Source organism: Phyllostomus hastatus, unplaced genomic scaffold (assembly GCF_019186645.2).
Source record: "Phyllostomus hastatus isolate PE091 unplaced genomic scaffold, TTU_PhHast_1.1 phas_scaffold_12, whole genome shotgun sequence".
Lineage (NCBI taxonomy): Eukaryota > Metazoa > Chordata > Mammalia > Chiroptera > Phyllostomidae > Phyllostomus > Phyllostomus hastatus.
This window is the reverse complement of record NW_025334007.1, coordinates 8,805,132-8,830,483: the sequence shown is the minus strand read 5'-3', so window position 1 is coordinate 8,830,483 and position 25,352 is coordinate 8,805,132. Positions and strand designations below refer to the sequence as shown.

Sequence of the window (25,352 nt, the reverse complement as noted above, 5' to 3'; positions counted from 1 at the left end):
TTTAAGGTATACAATGTGATGACTGACATATATATATATATAGTGAAATGTTTAGCACAATAATGTTAGTTAACATATTTTTCACCTCACACAATTACCATTTTGTTATCTATTACGGTTAGAACATCTAAGATAACTCTCATATCAATTTTAAAGTATATAATACAATATTATTAACTACAGTTACCATGCTGTACATTAGACTCATGAAGCTTATTCAACTTCTAACTAAAAATTTGAACTCTGCCCTGGCTGGTGTGGCTCAATGGATTGAGCACTGGCCTGCCAACCAAAAGGTTGCTGGTTCAGTTCTCAGTCAGGGCACATGCCAAGATTGGAGGCAAGGTCCCCCAGTTGGGGGCATGCAAGTTATTTCTCTCCCCTTCTTGCTCTCCCCTTCTCTCCACCCTTGCTCAAGCTGACCTGAACAAGTCTTCCAGGCCCAGGAAGCCAAGGGCAGTCCTCGTCAAAACCTTCCAGACAGTATTTCTGTCTGTCTGCCTCATGCCACTTGGAGCATTCCACATATCTCACCAGGAAGTACACAGGGACCCTTACTCCCAGGCCCAGAGCATGATCCTGCTCAGATGCACTGTATCTGCTCCTTAGGGCCAGGTTCTTCCAGATTGCCAGTGTGATCATTAACTGACCTCTTACATTAACCCATAGCATTGGGTTAATAGAAAAAAATTGTAAGGGACACGTAGTACAGTCTTTCATCTTCCCACTCTCCCCAACATGTAAATTTAAACAGCTTTCTCTGCTCTAGATACTGCACAGAACAGAAATGTCAGAGACAAGAAGAGCTACAAAAATATTCAGCCTCTTTGGGGTTAGTAATCTTGCTTCTGAGAATCTATAAAAAGAAAATATTTCAATAGGGGAAGAAAAGCCATCAGCAAATCTTCATTGAAGTATTATGTATAGTAGTAAAAATTTGTAAATAATCTAAATCTTATATAATATGAAAACTATTTTGTCATTTATGATACATTGGTTCAGTACAGTACTCTAGTTATTCACAATAATTATGAAGATTGTCTAAAAAATGGAAATGTACATAGCAGAATGATAATTCAAAACTATCTATGTTCTGACTGCCATCTGTTAATGTATTGTGAGTATAAAGATTGGAAAAGAACATGAAATAAAATAACATCTGATGTTTTAGCAGTGTAGAAGTATAAAAAAATTTTATTCAGAGAATTACCTAATAATGCTAACACTGAATAGTCAACAATGTGTAATCTCTGAATGTCAGTGTGTACCATAACATCATTTACTTTGTTTCAGTTAGTAGACCAATTAAACCCTCCCGCCCCCCCCAAAAAAAAGAAACTGTAAAGAAATGTTGGAATTGCTATTTTGAAATCTATTACCATATCATAATTCCTAGAGGTCAACACTATGTCACTCAATTTTTAAGTCTCTATAATCTAGCACAGTGTCTCACACACATTAAGTACTCCATAAATATTGTTAAATCGAGGAGGAACAGTTCCCCACCTCATTTCACAAAGAATTTGCAACAAAGTTGTGGAAACAATCATATTAAATGAAGTAACCTAAAGAGTCTGTTTGTGTTGTATTATTCAGAAGCAGATTCAGGTACAATTAGTTTACTTTGGAGGTGATCCCAGAAGCTCTGGTAGGGGTGACAGGAAGTAAGCCAGGGAAGAGAACGAAGCCAATAAAGGGTGCATTGCTGCTCCCTAGCAGGTCACTGCTGTGGAAAACTGAGGCTCAATTCTGCTGGGACATACTGTAGAGCATGTTCTCAGAGTTATCCTACCAAAGGGTGAGGAAGCTTCGGAATTTATCCATCAACTTATCTATCATTTATGGAGGGCTGCTTCTGGAACATTCACTTGTCCTGCACATGGACTGAACATAATCCCACCAGGAAAACCCCATAGGCAGGAAAGCAAGTGTTCCTAGTGAGAAGCCAATTTTTGTGTTTACAGGAGTCAGCAGTGTGTGTTAAAGGGGCTATATGATAGAGGGCCTGACAGTGTCTGCCACAGGGGCTATATGACAGATGCAAGTGGGCAGCTCAGACAGAGAAGAGCAATCAGCCCACTTTCAGAGGAAATAGAGTTTGTACTAATCCTTAAAGGAGAAGCAGGATATGGATGATATCATAATCACTGTATCAGAAGTCTCCTGGGATATGTGAATTAACCACCACCACACCTAGCCCTTGATGGGTGCTCAGAAAATGCTAGTGTCAATCCTTGCTCCCTGCCTCTGCCAAGATATTTTAACAATTAATATGTACTATAAAGAGTGTGCCTATCATACCACTGCATGCAGCAAAGCTTTTTTTACCAAACTATTTTCTTGAGAGCATCTTGCCATAAAGGAAATAATATAACTCCCAAGATCTTTTTTCATAACCTTTATTAGAATATAAATCATAAGAGAAGATTTGTAATGACACAAACACCCTATAAGTTAAGTTGTTTACACCTTGCTAGAAATCATTGTAAAACTCCAACCAAATTTGTCAGATTTGGGATATGAGTCTAAGACTTTGGAAAAATTAATGGGCCATATTTTCAATGTCCCCCTGGATCTCCCAAAGCTATATTAGAGGCAATTATAAAAATCCATAGCTGCCCTGGCTGGGTAGCTCAGTTGATTAGAGCATTGTTCGATATGCTAAGGTTGCAATTTTGATCCCCAGTTAGGGCACATACAAGAGGCAACCAGTAAATGTATAACTAAGTGGGACAACAAATCAATGTCTCAATTAATTAATTAATTTAAAAAATTTAATCCACAGAATTAATTTCATCCTCAAAATCAAAGCAGCTGTGTTAATAATTAACTCAATAAATTTCAAAGCCTTCTCAATTGTGCCTACAAATCTAGTACAGATTGAGATCAAACCTGGGACACAATTCAATTTTCCAAACTATGAACCCAATGTTGATGGAGAGTGAAACTGCTGACCCACATATAGTTATTAAATTAAATTAATTCACATCATTATCATCATTAGATTGTCCTTTGCATGAGGAGTTGACACCTACCAACCCACTTTTAGTAGGCAGTGCTCTAGAAATGTTTTGTGCGTTAGAGTGTTGAACTTGCTCCAGACATCTTCCCTCAACTCCAGTTCTGATCAACATTTTCAAGGACACTAGCCAGGGTTAAGTGAGCAGTCTATGGCCAAGAACTAGAACAAAGACAACTGTTTCACTGAGGAATCAAACCCACAACCCTGATTCCATAAGCAGCTAAGGAGTTATAGTGAATCACACAGAAACCAGCACCACAACTACTATAGAGATTCTCAAATATAAACCAAAGATGTACTACTTTAATCATTATGATTTCATACCTATGATTGGAACCATGTACTTAACCACTGGCTATTCAAAAATCACAGGACAATAGATGATCTCTAAGTTTATTGAGGGATTTAAATTTATGGGTCAACAGAATGAAAATCATACACATCCCTTAGGAAATAAAGTGCTGGTCCACCTCAAGTAAAGGGGAACATATTTTATCTAACGTGATGAGACCAAGCTTTAGTACAGCTCACTATATTATAGTAAGCATGTTAGTTTCTTAGAGCTGCTATAACAAATCACTACAAACTTGGCGTCTTAAAAACAACAGAAATGCATTCTCTCATAATCCCGAAGACCAGGAGCCTGAAATCAAGGTGTCAACAGGGTCATGCTCCCTATAAAGGCTCTAGAGAAGAATTCTTCCTTGCTTTTTCATAGCTTTTGATGCCTCTCAGCAATCCTTGGAGTTCTTTGGATTGTAGCTGCATCACTCTAGCCTCTGCCTCTGTCATCACTTGGTGTTCATCTGTGTGTGTGTGTGTGTGTGTGTGTGTGTGTGTGTGTGTGTGTGTGTTGAACTCCCCATCTTATAAGGACACCAGTCCTTGGATTTAGGGTGTACCCTAATCCAATGACCTCATCTTAACTAGTCACATCTGCAAAAATCCTATTTTCAAATAAGGTCACCTTCTGAAGTTCTGGGTGGACATGAATTATTGAAGGACACTATTCAATACACTAGAGTGGGCATTCTCTATTTGCCAAAGAGTCACAGCTCTTACCAGATTGATCTCCTATGAGGCCTCGGTTCTATTTAAGGGTAGGAGACTGCAAACCATTTTCCTTCCAGGTCTACTAACTCCAGTATAAATTGATAGTCTACAAACAATGCCCAATTCAAAATAATGTATTAAATACATATATAATTTTTACCTTCTTGTATTTGTCAAGACATCTGAGCAATAGATAGAATTTAAAATTGACACAGATACCAGCAAAAGCAAAAGCAGCATTTTAAAGCTATGATTTTTTGAAATTTTTGACCAAACATTAGGTAATTAAGCAATTCACACTAGCCAAAGACAAAGGTGTTTCTAATGTTCAGCCAAATTGAGAACAACCTTAGAGCAGTGGTTTTCCAAGGGTGAGCCCCAGACCATCAGCATAAGTGACAGCTCCTTAGAACTGCAGAATCGTAGTCCCCACTGAGACCCACTGAATCTGAATCTTCATTCAAACATTATTCTTCAGATGATTCATATGCTCTGTTCTAAAACTCTGATGCCAAAAGTAAAAGAGTAGTCAAAGCCTCCCATATAATTCCATACTTTCTGGCAGGAATGGGTATTTGTTTTCCTGAGGGTTGATAGGGAATGTTATACACACACACACACACACACACACACACACACACACACACACTGGTCCTTTGCCTTCCCACAGAGTGTCAGCAGCTTTCCAAATGAACAAGCTGTTTCCATGACATCAAACCCTTAATTTGAGGCAGATATACCAACCATCCAGGAGTGTGATAGCACAATGCACCATTTCATATATATATTTTATTTGTGTTCTTGGTCTGAAGCATCTCCTCATTGAAAAAGAAATCCTTATGAAAAAAACTAATATTTAGAGCAACACTTCAATTGACAAATGTATCACTCTTTTTTCCTCCTATAAGTAGGGCACTCTGAAGGATTCTGTGTTAAAATCTCCTGTCATGGTTAATCAATCTGGAATAACAATATGAATGACTAGTAAAATAATTATATTACTATGAGTTTATGTTCTCCCCAAAGTAATGAATGTTTTCCTTTTCTCTACCTCAGTTCCAAGCCATTTTATTCTTAACATAGTCTTAAAGTCTATTTCTCCTTTGGTAAACATAGAAAAATGATCCCTTTTTCAGCATTCATACTTAACAATGTCCTGATATGAAAGACCAACTCAGGAATGTGACTACAAGAAACTCGTTTGCACTAACAGTAGTCTGGAACAATAGTGGAGCAATTCCTAGCCTCTTGCTAAAAATCCTCTTTTATGTTTATCTCCACAGCTTTTCTAAATTAATTTACTGAATCAACAAATTTAAAAGGAAACCACAATAGGTTTAATGCCAACCAGTTCAAAAATAGTCAAGTCTGTTCTGCAGGGCACAGACCAAATTAAAAAATGCAAAAGTATGTGTAAAAAAGGGCGATTAAATAAGCACATACTCAATACAGCTCACAGCCGCAGAGCTAACTACAGGCTCTGATGCAAATCAGCTTCAGTGTGGAAGGTTCAGGCAGGAGCTGTTAGGAATTCTTCACAGCATTTTCTAGCCCATGACACCTACCAGGCTTTCGCCCACCTGCTCACACACCAAGTAAAATGCGAGAAGAACAGAGCATTGCTTGAATGCATAATTCCCAAATGTTTAAGGCAACTAGATGTCTGAATTTGAGGGGTTTCAGCCCACTGCCTGCTCCTGATGCTCCTGGGATCCAGCCATTCAATCCCAGGGCTGCAGGGCATGAATCATTGCCGTAAATCACCTTCAATTTCTAAATATATAAGGAGAGTTTAGAGGAAAAAAACAAGGTGACATTCTCTCCACAACCTTCAAGAACTGGCTGTGTGACAAGAGCCAGCGCCAGGGGAACCTAGCCATTGGAAAGAAGAGGCAGCCCAGAAAATCCCTTTGAGACAGACGGAGGGATAACAGGAAATAAGAGAAAGGAGCGGCAGTGAAACAGGGACTGACAAAACAGAGCTGAGCTTAGAGCTCAACCAGCTGCCTTTGCTATCATTTCAGTTTCTCCAGGAGGTAAATGTGCTGCATTTTCTACGCAGGTGATGCAGCCGCCCTCCCATCCTACTTCCCAGGAGGAGATGCCCTGTGTCTATTGTGCTCATTTCAGGATTGAGCACAATGACAGACACACAGTAGGAGTTCAACGTATATATATTGATAGAATGAATCATTCAATCAAATAGCTGGTTAATTAATGAGGCAAAAGGGTTCCCAGCAAAGTTTATTAAATATTATTTTTGGAAAAAGTATCATTATAAAATGATAACTCTGTTATTCTGGGGAGGTATGGGGAAGGATTTGATTCCATAGACAAAATAAAATCATATATTGAAATCTAAGAAAAATTTAAAATTTCATTAAGGAAATTATTGTGTTTTCCTAATAAAATATACACAATATAAATTGAAACATGATGCAGGAAATTCAGTCAGGACTGTTTTTGAGCTTAAGTAAATAATTTACCCTGCACTGATAGCCCTGCACTTGGCCTCTGTATTCCACAATAATGTTCAGCTTTTCCTGGTTCCTAGGATTCAAGCACACTATGGAAGCTGGTGGTGGTGATGAGTAAATTTCCCTGCATAGATGAACCAAGCAGGATTATGAACCAACATGTAGCAGCAATTAACAAGCATATGAAAAAGATACTGACTAGAATATGTCAAAGAGTCTGGGAAAGAGGGACATTTTTAGCATAACCACACACAGTAGAAATTTAAGAGGGAGTAAATCTTGGCAATGTAAAGGGTCTGATTGTCTTGCAGATGCTCTACTATGTAAGGGATCTTAATAGCTCTTATACCATCCTGACTCCCTGTCCATGCCCCATCCAGCATCTGATAACAGAATAGATGGACCTAAACAACTCAGCCCACACAGTGGATGGAGAAGGAGAAGCAGGACCCTGTATGGGGTGGGGGGTGCATGGCAAATGCTCCTTCCAGCACTAAATTGCTATTGAAACCTCTACTTCCCAAGCCACAACCACCATTAGACAAAAAAAAGTGGGCTATAACAAACATCCTGGCTCCCCAATCCCTCTTTAATGCCTCCCAAAAGTCAGGAAGTTTCTAAGGGGCACCCCACGTGGGCTCTGTATCAATCTTCTCTGCTACTCTCCCTGGGGGAGCTCAGCCATGGGCACCTCAAAAGCTCATGTCTTAGGCCCTTCTGCCCACTACAAAACAGACAAAGGGGTCATCTCCTCCCTGCAATAAGGACAGTGTAGTGGACAGCAGCCCGTGCCCTGACACCAGGGCCTCCTGCTCTCACTTTTCCTCCCATCGCCTGTACCTACAGCTCCCCACCTGAGGGCTTCCTCTCCGCCCATGTGAGGGGTGGGTGGGAAGTGCCCAGGAGATACCTCAGCCACAATTCTCAGCCAGTAATGATTGAATTAGAAGCCAAAACCCTCAGCTTCCCTGCACCTTGGGTGGAATAACTCTGAAACATGTTCTATATTATCTCTCAAAGGCCCCAATAAAATTCAGCCTCCATTAGCCACAGTGGAGACCTGCTCCATGGTGTACCTGTCACTGGCATGTTACCAAATCTGCTTTTGCATTTTGTACCACAGGCTTCCTTTCCAAGCAAAGAACCACTCAATTAATTTTGTTCCATGCACACAAGTAGCATGACATTACAATGCCCTATGAAAGCAAAAGTGTGGCAGATATGTCAGAGCCTGTCTGTATCACTTCAAGCCTTACTACCATTGTTGTGAACTCCTGGTCCACTACTGATGGCCAACACCTGTAGCTCTCCACTTGAGAGCTTTCTTTGGCTGCTGGAGCCCACTTTGCTACCTGCAACAGGCTGAAAATGCTAGAGAGTTGGTGCCCCCAGGAGCAGCTATCAACCCATGCCTGGATGAGATAGCTCTGAAACGTGTATTCTATACTGGCTCCCAGTGTTTTCAGTGCAATTATGCTCCAGTTACCCATGGTGTTAACTTGCTTGATAACACACCCTTTACTTCCCAAACTCACTTCTCCCCTCTCTTGCTAGTGCTTCCTGGGATTACCTTCCAAATTACAGCCATACCTCCTTTCATTGCATTTTGCATTATTGTGCTTCAGAGAGGTTGCTTTTTTTTTTTTTTACAACTTGAAGGCAAGACCCTCCACCAGTAAAATAATTACAATTCTTATTACTGTGATACTCACTTTGTTGAGGGGCCCAGGAACCAAACCCACATTACCTCCAAGGTGTGCCTATAATATTTGCACTGGAATCCTTGCCTCAGAGTCTGCTTCCAGAGGAAGATAGGCTAAGATAGAGATACACAATTCCAAATGTCTGAGACTCTAAATGGCAAATAAGCAGCCAGAGAAGGGCATGAAACCTTAAGTCTGCAAATTTTGTTTCCTAAAAAGTTTGCCATAAAGGCAAAATGAAGTCCTTGGGATTCAAAGATCTCAGGCTTATTGACCTTATGAGCCCAACACTAGATTACCAAAGATTCTCATCTACTCTGGTCCTTCAGCATTTTTAATTAAATTTATTGGGGTTCCAAGTGTACAATTCTATCCTATATCACCTGTACATTGCATTGTGTGCCCACCACCCAAATTCAAATCTTCTGTCACCATATATTTGGCCCCCTTTACCCTTACTACCTTCCCACACTGCTTCCCTTTGGTAACCACCACACTGTTGTCTGTGTCTATGAGTTTTTGTGTGTCTGCTGTTCTTGTTTGTTCATTTGTTCCTTTCAGTTTCTATCCCACATATGAGCAAAATCACATGGTCTTAACTTTGCCTGTACGACTTATTTCACTTAGCATGATATTCTCAAGATCCATCCATGTTGTTGTAAATGACAGTATTCCATCTTCTCTTAATGGCTCAGTAGTATTCAGCATTTTTTACTGTGTCTGTTCCACAGAATTTGATAGGCTTCCTAAAGGAACATTGTGCAGTCTATCTTATAAAAGCTTAAGTAGTAGTTAACATATACTTGGAAAACATGAAATCATTGCACCCATTTGTTCTTCACCTTTCAAAGTGCAGTTTAGTAAAATTATCATAATATCTTTTATTTGTATTATAAAAGTAATAGAGGCTTATTGCAAATAACTTGAAAATTACTAGACAACAAAAAGAAAGTTTCATCACCAAAGAAACCCAACATTAATTTTTTTAATTTTTTTCTTAATTTTTTTAGAGGGATAGAGGAAGGAGAGGGAAGGAGAGACAGAGAGAGAGGCATCAATTTTGTTTTTCCACTTATTTATACATTCATTGGTTGACTCTTGTATGTGCCATGACTGGAAATCGAACCCACAATCTTGCCAGATCAAATCAGGATGATGCTCTAACCAACTGATCTAACAAGCCAGGGCCAACATTAAATTTTGATGTATTTTCTTCTAGCCCTATACATACGTGTGTATTTCTAGATATATATTTTTGCAAAATTAGGATAATTCTGTATAATATTTTTAAATACACATAGTGACAGCTCTCAATTTGCCATTATCATTAGAGCTGAAGACTCATGAATAATATTAAATCAACAAACAATACACAAAAAAATATAATTTTAGTTTTCTTTCTTCTTTAAAATTTTATTTATTTTTAGAGAGAGGAAGGGAGGGAGAAAGAGAGGGAGAAAACCATCAATGTGTGGTTGCCTCTCACGTTCCCTCTACTGGGGACCTGGCCCACAACCCAGGCATGTGCCCTGACTAGGAATCGAACCAGAGACCCTTTGGTTCACAGGCTAGTACTCAATCCACTGAGTCACACCAGCCAGGGCTCAGTTTTCTTTCTTAATCTCATCCCTCTCCTCTTCTTTAATGAAATGATTTTACATAATCTGATTTTTTAACCAAGTAGACTGATCAAAATATAACAACCTTTTACTTTTCTGCCCATCTTTCAAAAAAAACCGCTAATGAACAGTGAACTGATCAATCAGCAGGTGAGAGCAGAGAAAAGGGACAAAGGCCAGGTTGATGGAGATGATAACTAGCTTCAGATAATCAAAGCTGATTGTGCATTCACTTTCTCATGAATGTCTAAAACTGTGAAGGGCAATTACCAAGTGCATTAAGTGGAGGGAATTCTATGTTACTTCTGTTGTAGTCTCTGATAACCTGTTGAGCTGGTAGAGACCTCTTTCTGTGACTTATTTGTAATCAGCACAGAGAGGGAAGGAGGACACCAACAGGTGTGTCCGTGAAAGGATAGAAACTATCCCCTCTGAAATTACAGTTAAGAAGAGGTAGCACATAAAGGGTAGGTGCCTCCCCAATAGATAACTCATCTAAAAGATAACTTCAAAAGACATTGGTTCCTGATGAAAAAGAATGATTTATAAATCTCATTAGGAGACTTCTGTTCTTCCCTAAAATGAATCTAAAATACAACTACCAACAGATAAACTATATCTGTTGGAAACCAGCTTTTCTGAAACAAGGAAGCATGTAAATGCAGAAAATTGTGATTATCAAAAAGGGAGGGAGAAAGAGGGCTGTGATGAAGACTAACACTTATTGAATATTATGCGTGCACTTGGGATAGGTGCTTTATATCAGTTAAACTTCAAACTACTCTATGAAATGCACTTTATGCCTTCCAGTTGATATATGTAGAAACTGAGGCTCAGAGAGATTAAGTAATAAACAGCTAGTACACAAAAGAGCTAGCATTCCAATACGTAACTGCCTTACACCAAAGTGCTGGACAATAAAATGTCAGTGTTTATCAGAAATATTTCTGGCAAAAGAATGCCCTGATTCTGTTAACCTGTCATAGTTACATAGATCAAAATAATTCTACAGCCAGCTACAAATTTTGACAGAAGTATTCCCTATGTCCATTCAATTTCCATTTTTTAACAGGAAAACATGTGATATCACCTCCTGAATGAGCATTCCCAGCATAAACTACTGTGAGCCATTATCTTGCCAGTGATAGTTCTCAATGTAAATGGATAGACTGATGATTTTTACCCAGCAACTATTTACTCCACCTCGTCTGTCCTGCCCTTATCCTTTGTAGCAGAACCTCTGAACTCCTCCTCTACATGGCCACGTGCTTCCCTAAAAGAAACAGGAATCCCATTCCTCCAACTGGAGGGGCCTGAATTGCCATGGAAGGCAGTTGTGACCAATGAAAGGAGAGGGGAAGTGTGCCTTGGAGCTTATGACGAAAGTTTCTTCATTCTTAACGAGAAGCACACTGACTAGGGCTTCTTGAAGAAATTACTAACGTCAAGTCTGGGGCACAGACTGTACAAAGTAATCCTGGGGTATCTTGTTTTGTCAGAAAGCAAAGGAGCTTTCAAAGGTGAATGGAGGCAAAGGAACATACAGCCACTACGAAGGGTCTCCTCCTGACCAAAATTGGGAAAACTTGAGTATCAAAAGAAATGATCGAAAGCTTTTAAATTTATAAAAATCTATGAGCTCAAACTAATATTTTTTAAAAAGAAAGTCAAAACAAACTCAGTTGTCACCATTATACAAAGCTCTACTTTGAAAATTGGTTATTAGGAACCTAAACAACAAAACAAAGAAACAAGCAAAATATAACCAAAGACACTGAAATAAAGAACAGACTGACAGAGTTCAGAGGGGAGAGGAAAGGGAATTTCAGGGGAATTTCAGGGGAAAAGGGGAAGGGTTTACAGGAACGAGTATAAGGACACATGGATAAAAACTAGGGGTGGGTGGAAATGGGAGGGAGGAGGGGAGGGGTGGGTGGGTGATTTGTGATGGGAGTGAAAGATAGAAAATTGTACTGCAACAACAATTGAAATAAAATTAAAAAATAAAAATCACCAAAAAAAGAAAATTAGTTATTAAATTGATTATTTACATATCTTGCCCTTCTAGTACTTCAGGATAACCTAGTAAATAGTCCTAGTTAACTCTCCTTTTTCCATAAAATTTAAGCTAATAAATGTTTTGTTAACACTGATGAAATAACTGATCTAGGCAACTATCTTCAGTGGAACCTAAAGCCATTAGGTAAAAAGGTTAGTGGGGAGCTATATAGTTACATCAGTATCAACGTATCAAACCCCAAATTATTTACTAGTCACAAGAAAAATGTTATTTCATAATGGAGAGATCAGGCAGAAATTCCCTCATTTTGCTTCACTAAGAATAAGTCATTATGTAACTCTTAAAATGATAACAATAAGTACACATCACCTATAAAGTATTCCTCCTATAAATATTTGACCTGAATCTATACAACTCTTTACATCTAACATCCAGTTTGCAGGAAATATGAAAGACAAAAACAACACAAACCACCAACCAGTCTGAATATGAGTCATTCTACAGGACAACAGAACTGGGCCTTTGAACATTTCAATTTTATCAGAAAAAGAAGGCAATGTTCTAGAATCAAGATTAAAAAGGATTTAAGAGATATAATAACATGTAATGAATGCCCCTTGATAGGATTTTGGTTTGAACAAACCATCCATAAAAGACATTTTGGAGAAAACTGTGAAATCTCAATATGAACTAGAATATTAGATGCTATTAAGAAATAAGTATTAAATTTAGGTATAATAATAATATGGTTAGGGAATTATCCTTATTTTTAAGATGCATTCTAAAGAAATTCATGATGTCAGAATTTACAACTAATCATCAGAAATAGATGAACCAAATATGTCAAAATGCTAACAATGTTTACTTCTATGTGATGGATAGGTTTATATTATTTTCTCCACTTTTATGAGCAATTGAACTTTGAACAGGACAAAAAAGAGTGATGAAGAGTCTTTCTTCTACTGGACATTACTATGTCTGCATGGGATCCCAGAAATTGAGTCAGCCATCCTGATACAATCAGGAGAGCAAGCCTGAAGGGAACAGCTGGTGAGCTGGGGACAGAAGGGCAGGAAGATGGACAACCTGGGTCCCTCATAACATTGCTGAGCCACAGAACCACCCAACTCTAAGAACTTACTGGGCTTCTTAAAATGTGAAATAATACATTTTTCTTATTATTGATACCATTTGAATTGCATTGTTACTAATAGTCAAAAATATCCCAACTAATACAGTTATGGAATATCAATTTCCAAGTGCCCTATTCCCACTTCTTTGAATGCTCTTCCTGCAGATACACACATGCTTGTTCCCTTACTTCCTTCGAGTCTCTGCTCAAATGCTACTTTCTCAGAAAACACTAGCTTGACGACCCCATAAAAAAAGTAGGGCCCTGGCTGGTGTGGCTCAGTGAATTGAGCACCAGCCTGGGAACCAAAGGGCCACCAGTTCAATTACCATTCAGGGCACATGCCTGGGTTGTGGGCCATGTTCCCAGTAGGGGGTGCACAAGAGGCAACCACACGTTGATGTCTCTCTCCCTCTCTTTCTCCCTCCCTTCCCTTCTCTCTAAAAATAAATAAATAAAATCTTTAAAAAAATAGGAATCTCCCTCTGTTCAAGGTGTACTGAAAAACTGAAGCTCCTCAGCAAGTTGAAGACTAGTTCTAGGATCCATGTTGACCTCACCAATGTGCAAACATCTTAAAACAGTGATTTTCATGGAAGAGAGGAGGGAGAGAGAGAGGAGGGGGAGACAGACAGACAGACAGACAGACAGACATCGATTTGTTGTTCTGCTGATTTATGCATTCACTGGTTGTTTCTTGTTTGTGCCCTGCCTGGGGAAAGAACCTGCAACCTTGGCATATAAGTATGATGCTCTAGCCAAAATGATTCTTAATAATTTTCACACTGGCTGAAATCATCCTATAATTAGCAATACTAGACCAAAATTCTGCACATAAAAGAAAGATATGGAGATAGAAAACCAGATAGTTGATCTCTGTTCTGAACTCAACCCCTCAAACATCCCATATCCTCCTCTGGTTTTAGCTACTCCCTAATTTTCAAACATGTGTCTCCACGCCAACTTATTTTCTGAGCTCCAGGGTTATCTAGTAGTCCAGCAGTTTGTTTAGGGTGCCACAACCTCAAAGAATCCAAAAGTAAACTCATCTTTTCTCCCCATCCATTTCCCCAACATATTCTCTTTTGTATAGTACATAGCTTAGAGAAACTTCCTCAGACATTAAGTCTTGCCAATTCTATCTCCTAATTACCTTTTGAATCTGCCTCTTTCTCTTCATTCTCACCACTATAGCCTTCATTCTGGCTATTTTTAGCTCTTGTATGAACGCTTTTTTGTTTAAAGATTTTATTTATCTATTTTTAGAGAGAGGGGAAGGGAGGGAGAAAGAGAGGGAGAGAAACATGGATCAGTTGCCTCTCTTAGGTGCCCTGGCCAGTGACCAAACCTGCAACCCAGGCATGTGCTCTGATTAGGAATCGAAAAATCATATTAAATTTAGGTATGAAAATAATAAGGTGATTAGTTAGGGAAATATCCTTATTTTTAAGACACAATCTAAAGGAATTTTATGATATCAGAATTTAAGATTATTCATCAGAAAAAAGATGAATCAAATATGTCAAAATGCTTTGTGAGACGACCTTTCACTTTGCAGGACAACCCCCAACCAACTGAGCCACACCAGTCAGGGCGTGTGAGCTCTTTCTGTAGCAACTAGTCACTTTCCCTACCTCCTGTCTTATTCACACACAACTCCACCTCTCCTTTCCAGTACATCCCGGTAAAATTAGTCTTTCCAAAATACAAACTTGATCATATCTCTTCCCTAGGTAAAATTCATTCTCTAGAGGCTTTTATTGGCTTTAGGAGGAAAACCACCTTCCTTAGCAGGAGGTATAAGACTTTTGTAAATTGGCTCCTACCTATTTGCCATTCTTTATCTCCTATTCAACCTTCAAAACCCCACTCAGATATCAACTCCTCTGTGATGCTCTCCCAACCAACTCCTCTCCCCACAGTCAAGTTAGGCCCTTCTTTCTCAGTCATGTACCTAATATCCTTACCAGTGCTAAAATAAATTATAATTAATTTGTGTATCGATACTACTCATCTAAGATCAGCCTTGTGATGAAATAGATTATTTATTGTTCCTACCTATATACCTTAGCAGTCATTCTCAATCACCAGATGGGAAATGGATGAATAAGTGGAGAAGAAATCAATTACTGAGCCATCAACAGTTGTTTCTTTTTCCAAACATTCCACTAGATTTCCTAATTGTCTCAAGTGAAAAAGTTCCTGCTAGCCATGATCATATGAGCAATTGAAACTGCTATGTTAGCATCTATTGTGACAATAACTATAAAAGAAAAATAAAACCTTGTTACATATCTGGTGCTCTGAGTAATAACCTTGAAAACAGGCCATGAAATTTCCTCATTAAAAAAATCCCAATGATGAGGTCTCTGCTATAGTAATAAAATTCTCATAAACACTGTGACCATTTATTTAGAAAAAGAATGAATCTGTAGCCTCAAGTGTTGGAGTGTAACAGAGAAGGAATCAATACAGCCAAGAAGAAAATCCCTGCCACATTTAAGAGAACTAAAAACCTTATCACCCTGGAATATTCCAGGTCAAATTCAAGATGGATCATTCTTTGACATTTTAATAGGTGCAAATTAAATGTGATTAAGGGTACCTTTCATACAAAGTGAGACCTCCTGCAATCAGACCACAAGAAATCTTTTTAAAAAGAACTTGGTTTAAGTAACTTTATACTCACATACATTTGCACATATATTGAATGGACTGAGATGAGAGAAGAGCAAAGCTAATCTATTCAAACAAAAAGATGAGTCAAAAAGAGACAATTACCATTGTTGTTTTTCAGAGTAAGTTTAATTTATTACTTCTGTTGTCTGTCATCATCGACTGCAATGAGGATAGAGACCAGCAGTCTCCGCAATCTCTAACAAGGCAGGAGCCCCTGCTCAGCTACATCCAACTTAGACACTGCCACATACTGACCAGAGAAACAGAAAAATTTGTCAGAACATTTGAAATACCACAGAGATAATGGAAAATCTAAGTCACTGCCCAACAGAGTGATAATGTGATACAATACTGACATGTCTCTAAAATTGTAAAGTAATTCAATATTTGTCAAAATCAATCCTTTTCTATTTGGCTCAAGTTCTGTTATGTTATGTCTCCCTACAACCCAATCAAATTTTACCTAATAATATTTCCAAAATCAGTGGTAACTAATTATTTCAGTTGGAGTCCCAATGGGTTGACACACTCAAATTAAGTTAGTTTGAGGATTTATTTTTAAAGGAACTCTTATGTTTAAAGGTGTAGGTAAGATGCAGAGGAACCACAAGTAGCCCAGGGCTAATAATATAGGAGCAGTTACAACCTCTAGTTCCAAAGGGAGGGGTGAAGGGAGCAGCTTCCAGAACTCAAAAGGAGAGAGTTTGTGTAAAGGAAGGTATCAGCCAGCCCAAGGTGAACTTGCAGGGAAGGAGCCAGGGGATAAATTCCTAATCTCACTCTCTCTCTGACCTTCTTTTGGGGCCACCATGGACTGAATCTACCTGGAAGCCGGAGGACAAGGGAACACTAATGAGATCCATATAGGCCAGCATCCCAGGACAGAGAGCTCAGTGAAGACAAGAGCAGAATGACTCTAATGGGACAAAAGAGAACTATCCAACATTCCGTGTTTTGGAAGAACCTTTTTTTTTTCCCAATCATCATCTGCCTCTGTTGAATGATTACTGTGTGCAATGTACAGGTAGTTAGAAGCACATGGTGGGGAAAGGGGTAAAGGAGATTGGAGGTAGAGGAAGAGTCACAAAGGAAGAAAACTTTTCCTGCAGGAAATTAAAATAAAAACATGTTTCCAACCGCAGCAAAACTCATTCAACTACCATATCTACAAGTAAAATATCTACTCCAGAGTGTGGTCTGTGGAACAGCAGCAGCAGCATCTGGGAGACTATTAGAAATGCAAATTCTTAGGCCAGTGACTCAGAATGGAGTTTTTAACCAGATCCCCAGGTGCCTGTTATGCACATGAAACTTTAAGAAGCACTGCTCTAAGGGCTCCCTAGAGCTACTTGGGGTAATAACAGAAGTATGGAGTAATTAAAGCTAGTGGGATTTAATGGGGAAAGGTTCATGGGAAGGGTATATTTGACGAGGATATTAAAATAGTATTTTACAGAAACATGGTTTTTAATTTCATCATAAAGTTAATCGGTAACTAAATATATCACACTGAAGAAATAATACAGTAAAAAACTGATAGTAAATACTTTTACATTAATACAAAGTAGTTTCATGATAAAATAAAATTCCTATATCACAGAAATTCTCTAAAGGTTCACTAAAGGGAAAATCTAGGCTGATTGCAGTTGGAAAACTGCTGCTGCAGTTTTGTGCTTTGCTTTCTCTCTCTTCTTAATACTATTCTTCTTTATATTTCAGGCCCAAGTCTATACTTAATGGGTGTTCAGTAAATACTTTTCGATTGATTGAAGCCCAACTGTTTTAAAATTGTGTGCTAAACTGCAATAATAGATTAGCATCAAAAGAAAAAAAAAATCTATTTGCAGATTTCTACTTAGAGAACAGCACCATCTTGTGTTTCCACAGGAAGGTACCATCTCCTATCAAGTGTGTTTTACCAGCTAATCAAGTGTGTTTTACTGCTAATGCTAACCCATGATGCCAGGTCTTTCTATCTTACTACATTTCTAACAAAGTTTTAGAATTATTCTACTGTGCTCTTCCTATGCATGAGTTCCATCTTTGATACAGTAAGAGCACTTTCATTTACTATGGAAAGAGCTTTCCTTTAATATCCGTGCAGCCCAGCCCACATCCACTTACCTCAATCCTTACCAACTCTACTACATGCCATCTGTTTTCCAGCTTCTAGAACCTGCACACCCGTGCCTAAGGGCTTTCTCCAGCCACTGAAGTCTACCTTGTTGCTAACACAGCAGGCCAGACTTAGCACCAACTCCACTCCCAGAAGGCCCCAACCAGTGACTTATGCGAAGTGGTGTATAAACATCCTAGCTTCCTCCCCCGTGAGGAGGGAAGCTCTGCTTCCTAGAGTTCTCTCATGAGATTAAAGCACTAATCACTCACAATGGAGAGTTCTGGGCTTCATTTTCTTCCCTGTCTCACTTCCTCAGCCCCTTATCAATGTCTACCTCACCCCCAGATAAATTTTTTGTACTTGAGTTTTTGCCTTGAGGAGCCCAACATGGTATCTTCCCACAGATGCCCTCAGCCCTGCACCAGCCTTCCCTTGCCCAGCCTCCCTGCTCCTCACTCAGCAGGTCCCTAGAGACACTCGTGGGTTACAGGGATGTCTCACTGATAGTCGTGAGATCTGTGGATCAACCTGAATTTTCAGGGTCCTGAAAAGGTCCCCACCAAAGTGAAGTGTGTGTCTGGGCCAGCTGGCATTAACCTATCCATATGGTGAAACAGAAGCAGAATATCTGAAATGCCCAGGGACCTACCAAGCAGCAAAATCAAACAAAAATCCTGAAGCAGGAAGGAAGAAAGGTCAGAATGACAATAAAGCTATTTGACATAATTCGCCCAGATGCAAATGGTTAACACCAAACTCATTCTCAGAGACAGACAGATACAATCCTCCCACCAAAGACCCAGCCCACACTGGACAGTGGTGTATCAGTAGGGGGAGCCAATGGGACTCTCCAGGGGCAGTGGCCCCTCCCACCACATACCCCACCCCACCTCACCCCAGCAGAGGAGGATGCCCTCTGAGGGTGACCACAGAGCTAGTTTTCCAGAGGTCTGGAGTCTGGGGGTGGAGGCAGGGAAGCTGGTTTTCCAAATCACAAATTTCTGTGATCGCTTTATTTTTTAAAAACACAGCTGGCACATTTTCACAATTAAGACCAGTTGGGATGGGAGTAAAGGACAGAAAACTGTACTTGAACAATTAAAAAAAAAAAAGACCAGTTGGTGCTGGACAGTCACGAAAGAAAACAAAAATACCAAGTTTCGATCACAGCTCTAAGACAGACAGTACATTTTTCATGGAGACAAAGATGGAGACACTAACATGCTGTGCATCAGGAGGTGGGCATGTGAGGCCCTCATAGCACTGTGGCCTGGACCACAACCTCTGGGTTCTCTATGTCCCCTTTGCTCTGGATCTTCTTTAGCTGTAGCTGAGCTGGGCAGGACTTCTGCCCTTCCCCAGCTTGGGCTTTTGCATGCTAGATGGTATGCTTCAGAACATGGTGCATGGCCGCCATGGTCTTTCCACAGGCCGCTTTGAAATTGTTGGGGTGCTAGTGTATCCACACCAGGAGCATGGTAACAGAGAGGTCTCCGGTGCTCACAAAGACAGCATCCACCTTATGAGTGTCCATGTGGATGTGCTCTGTCACCACAGAGCCATCGGGAAAGGCAGGTCAGAGCTGGTGATGAACAAGGCGTTGGGGCCCATCAAGTGCAGTACAACCATCACTACTAAGGCTTCTTCCTGGCGGTGATCTTTCTGCCAATCAGTAACTCATCCTTGAATTGGTTGGGAGTCGTGTCTGTAACCAGCACAACCTTTTCTTTGTAAACAAGAAGGAGATTCCTGGACCATGCATAGAGCCTTCTCCTTTCCACTTGTCACCCATCCACACATCACACATGTACACCAGTCAGAAGTTCTGCTGCTTCAGCTCATGCACGATGTCTACCACCATGGCCAGGAAGGACTTGTCCCTCATGACCATCTGGTTGTCCACATAGCTTTGGACAACACGGCTCTGGATGGAAAGCTCCCAGCAGTCCTCCTTCATGCTGGCCTGCCAGGGTGGTGCAGGACCATGAACATCAGTGTCTTGTTGCTGGTAGGGCTAGGGCTCCGCTTAGGCTCAGGCTCCCCTCTGGCCCAATCAGTGCAGACACCTGGCTCTGACGCCAGGCCACTTCCCTGTGACCTCAGGGCCTCTCTTGACATTTTCTTAATTCATATACCCTTTATTCTCTAAATAGTCATAAGTAAAGCATGATACTCTCCATTTGGTTCAGCTTATTATTTCTCCTGTGTAAATAGTGTAGAAAAATGGTAATATTAACCATTTTGGTTCATTCACATTAAGGCCAGGACCGCAGCACATTTCAATTACAATTAGCCAAAATGTGAACAGAAGAGCAGCTTAAAGGTTGAGCAAGATGAGTTTCAAACCATGTCTCCCAATTTCAGCTCAGTCCACCAATGTGGTTAATGATCAAGACACAGAATTTTGCTTTGAGGTACTGGGAAAGCACATCAGCTGGTTCAGGATGAAGGGGAAACAGACTGGATACTACAGTGATCAGTGGTCCAGAGGGCTGAGCTTATTAAGGAAGCATTATCAAGTACTCAGAAACAATACACTCATGAGTAATATTATGACAGGCATTTCCAATTGTCCCCCTTCTCTCACAGTAAGAGAACCGTTGATTTTAAGCTGGGCTCATACCCTCCCCAAATTGAAAACACCTCCATGCTGCTCTGTAGTTAGGTGTGGCTCCAGGTGTCTATGTTGTGGTCAACTGAAGATAAGCAAAAGTAAAATTTACATCTTTTTTTTAAGATTTTATTTATTTATTTTTAGAGAGGGAAGGGAGGGAGAAGGAGAGAGCAAGAAACATCAATGTGTGGTTGCTGGGGGTTATGGCCTGCAACCCAGGCATGTACCCTGACTGGGAATCGAACCTGCGACACTTTGGTTCGCAGCCCGTGCTCAATCCACTGAGCTACGCCAGTCAGGTAAAATTAACGTCTTTTGGATCATGTCCGTAATGGCAAGGATGTGGCCTTCTGCTAGCATCTTGTACCCTCCTTGCTGGATGGAATTGGGATGTTAGGAGAGTCATCTTGAACCATGTGGATGAGGTCAACATTTTGAGAATGGTGGATCAACAAGGTGGAGGGTGCTTGAACCCTTGATGGCTTTTCAGTTGAGCACTGCCATAACTCCTAAGGCATTGTTTAATTTCATCTCTGTTAGAGCAGAGCTTTTATACTATTACAAATACATGGCAAATAATTTCTTATTTTAAGGATGAATGATAATGAGTCATTTATTTTTGGTACAAATGAGAGCAGTTGTTCTATTATAACACTACTCACACTGAGTTTTATCCCAAATGTTTTATATAACAGGAAAAAGGAGTATAATCATATATAGCATGTCACAAATTGTATGAAGCCCAACTGTATGTAAGATGTGTCCAACATGTGAAGGCCATCTCTTATGTGTACTGTGGTTTGAAAACTGTACTGTGGTTTAGAGCAGTGGGCTAAGAAAACCATGGCTATAGGTTTAATATCCATGTGGATTGATTGTCTTCACATTCATTGTATTCCTTACCTCAGTCATCGATTTGGCTAACTCTTATCATTAGGCAAAACCAGAAAGAAAGCTGGTTGCAAAAATAATCTCCACCTATGGAAAAAATCACACAAGGCCAAAGTCCTACTTGTAGGAGGGCAGCTTAATGACAGCAGAAAGGACATAGTTGAAGTATAGTGAGCTGAACAACAGAAAGCATGTTTTGCTTCTGATATTGTCAAGAAATAAAATAAATATATGAGATTCACTATTGAACAAAGCATGAGTAAACAAGCATTCTTCTACACTACTGGTAAGGTATATGTTTCTTCCAAAGAAATAATCATCCTTGCACAGAGGCCATGCTAATCTTCTCTATGTTGTTCCAATTTTAGTATATGTGCTGCTGAAGCGAGCACCAAGGAAATAATCAGACTAGTACACAAAAATGTAACATGCTTCCCTGGCCGGTGTGGCTCAGTTGATTGAGTGCCAGCCTGTGAACCAAAGGGTCACTGGTTCGATTCCCAATCAGGGCATATGCCTGGGTTGTGGGCCAGGTCCCCTGGGGCGCACAACAGGTAACCACACATTGATGTTTCTCTCCCTTTCTTTCTCCCCGCCTTCCCCTCTCTCTAAAAATAAATAAATAAAATCTTTTAAAAAAGAGATTTAATTCAAAAATGTATAAAATCATTAAAAATGTAACATGCTAAGTTGTTCCTCATAGTGCTATCTATAATAGTGAAAAATTGGCTGCAACCTACATGTCCAACAACAGAGAACTGACTAAGTAAACTTGGCGTATCCCTGCAATGGAATAATTTGTAGCCATTAAAGTTGATGTTTATATTATTTCATTATATAATATTAATTGACAGTATAGGTCTTTAAAATATGCAATATGATCTTGATTTTGCAAAAACAATACTGCACTGTGTGCACATGAGCATGTGTATGTGTATATACATAATTTTATACATGTATTTAAAACATTTAAAATGTTAAAACTCTTAACGTTATCTCAGGGAGGGGGGATGATAATTTTTACTTTCTTCATTGTGCTTTTGTTTTCCAGAGATTTCAGTGAATATATACATGTTAACTTTATAATCAGATAAACAAATAAATGTAATCTTAAAAGGCAGGAGGGAAGGAAGAGAAGAAAGGAAGGAGGGAGCAAAGGAGAAGAGTGAATGGGGTCTTTCACATAGGACAGATCTGAGGCTGCATCCAGATTCCACTTCACAGGTCTTTGTATTTTCTCATCTGTAAAAACATGGTTAATATAATACTTATCTGAAAGGACAATTATGAGGACTTAATGTCCTCATATGTATTTCTCAAACTTCTGAAAAATATTAATCACTTAAAATGATCAAATAAAATGTCTTGGGAAATTCAGAACATATATTTGGACATTAAGGGCTCTACCAAACTTCCCTTCAAATAAACAAGTTTATCTAAATTTAAGCCAGCCTTCCCTGAATTGACCAGACCACAGCATCATGTTTTTATGAAGTGTCTATGAACATACTTAATTCTGCCTAATACATTTTGAGAAATACTGACAGAATATGCTCCAGTACCCAACACACAATGGGTGCTAAGGTAGGTTTTGTCATTTTTTCACCTACGAAGGACTGAGACTGGGTTCTTAAGATGGCAGAAATAGTGAACAAGAATGGGTAGAAGACATCTCCTAATTAAGAACCTAGAAGAACAATGGACTTAAAAAGAGAAGTAAGACTAGAAATAACACTGACAAATGCTACACTGCATTATTTCCCAACATAGAAATGAGGCATTTGATAGCTGAAAGGGAAAAAAGGAGATGATATCACTCCCTATTAACATAAAATCATGATTTGTTACTGATAGTAAATGTAATGTGTAATCAAAGAAATGAAGTTTACATAGGAGTAATATGTTGATTAATCCTAATACATGCCAAGACCCTGACAGATAAAAGCAAACCAACTTCAATTTATTATTTCATAATGCATTAGCATCAGTCAGTGGCCCTTCCAACAGGAGACAGCAAGATCCACCTTCAATTTAATTAATTTTGTATTATAAGTTGAATCATTAGATCCTACAGATATTCTTTAGGGGTCAGCATGAAAATTTCCCAGAAGAAATACTACATGATGAAACTATCTGTCATGGACAACACCATGAAAATTCAAAAAGCATTTTAAGTTTTCACCATTGCTACCTTTTGCTTAGTGTAAATAATTACTGAATAAATAACTGGATAAGGTAAAAGCTGCTCTGCTCATGATTCATAAGTGTCAGAGGTAAATGGATTAAATAAATTACTCTCTCAAAATCCCTTATAACCCTGTATTTCTCATCTTCATAATTTTGTTGATATTAGAACAAAGTTACCATATGTCAACTAAACCAAGAGGGAAAACAGGAATAAAAAGATATGAGAAATCATGAATTGGCCCAATCCAATTATGTTCAGGAATCAGAAAAGGTCATATTAACTACTGTGGGTATGGTAGGCATATTACACATAAATAATAACAAAGCCCCCCCAAAATAAGATATCATAATTAAGAATAAGAAGAAATAAGAGACTATATAAACAGGGCTTCAAAGAATTCAAATACAGAAATGAATCATAAGACACACACCTAAAACATCTATTGTTACTATGCTTAAATAAATAAATGACATGGTTGAAAATATCTTTACTGGAAACCATAAAAAATGTAAAAGGAGATTTGCAAATGTAGCCAAAGAACTTACAGAAGTAACAACTACAGTCCAAAATTTAAAACTCAACAGATGAATTTAACATCAGATTACACATAGCAAGAAACTTGGTAAACTGAAGTATAGTTCAGAAAAAAGTATCCGGAATGTAGCACAGAAATTTTAAAAAAAAACATAAAATTAACAAAAGTATTTAAGAAGACTCTATATAGAGTACAGAGTGAAAAGGTCTAGCATTTCTTTAGAGTTCCAGTAGAGAAAAGAAAGAATAGGAATTTGAAAACTCAATAGCTGAGAATAATAAACAAAGATCCACAGACTCAAGAACCCAGTGAGTCCCAAGAACGATGTATAAAAGCACTTGATCACAGACACATCATAGTAAAACTGCACAACACCTAAGACAAAGTGAAGATCTCAAAAGCAGCCAGTAGGGGGGAAAAAAAGAAGAGATTATGTTCACATGAGTGATAGACTGAAAAGTGACTTCTTAACAAAAGCAATGGAAACCAGAGGGGGATAGAATATCTTCAGCTTGCTGGAAAGAACAACCAATTCTATTATAAACTGCTGATTGTAAGCTGAAGATATTTTAAGACAGACAAAATTAGAGAGAATTTGCCTCCAAAAGAATCTCACTAAAGAAACTTCTAAAGAGACTTCCGGCCAAGATGGAGGTGTAGGTAGACACACTGTGCCTCCTCACACAACCAAAAGAAGGACAACAAATTTAAAAACAAAAAACCACCAGAACTGACAGAAAATATAACTGTATGGAAGTCTGACAACCAAGGTGTTAAAGAAGAAATATTCATCCAGACAGGTAGGAGGGGTGGAGACAAGCAGCCAGGTGGAGAGGACTTGCGGCAAGGCAGTGGTTGATGGACCTGGGGAGGCAGCGGCTGGAGGAGTGGGCGGCCCCACATTGGAGTGCAGATAAACCAGGAGGAACAACTGGGGAGTGAGACAGACCTGGCAACCTAGGGTTCCAGTGTGGGGAAATAAAGCTTCAAACCTCTGACTGAAAATACCTGCGGGGGTTGAGGCAGCAGCACGAGAAATTCCCAGCCTCACAGGAGAGTTCATTGGAGAGACCCACAGGGTCCTAGAATGTACACAGATCTACCCACCCAGGAATCAGCACCAGAAGGGCCCACTTTGCTTGTGGGTAACGGGGGAAGTGACTGAAATCTGGCAGAGAATAGAGCAAGTGGCATTGTTCCCTCTCAGACCTCTCCCCCACATACAGCATCACAGTGCAGCAATGTGGGTTGCCCCGCCCTGGTGAACACATGAGGCTCCACCCCTTACTACGTAACCGGT

General features: G+C 39.4%; 1 non-coding gene and 1 pseudogene across 1 annotated transcript; both read right to left on the bottom strand.

Moving 5' to 3' along the window:
• Positions 1-19,079: 19,079 nt before the first annotated feature.
• Positions 19,080-19,781, bottom strand: LOC123829947 (annotated as a pseudogene).
• A 1,832-nt stretch (positions 19,782-21,613) lies between these two features.
• Positions 21,614-21,721, bottom strand: LOC123830153. The gene has a single exon (XR_006787714.1). It is a non-coding gene; the product is annotated as a U6 spliceosomal RNA (small nuclear RNA).
• Between the last annotated feature and the right edge of the window lie 3,631 nt (positions 21,722-25,352).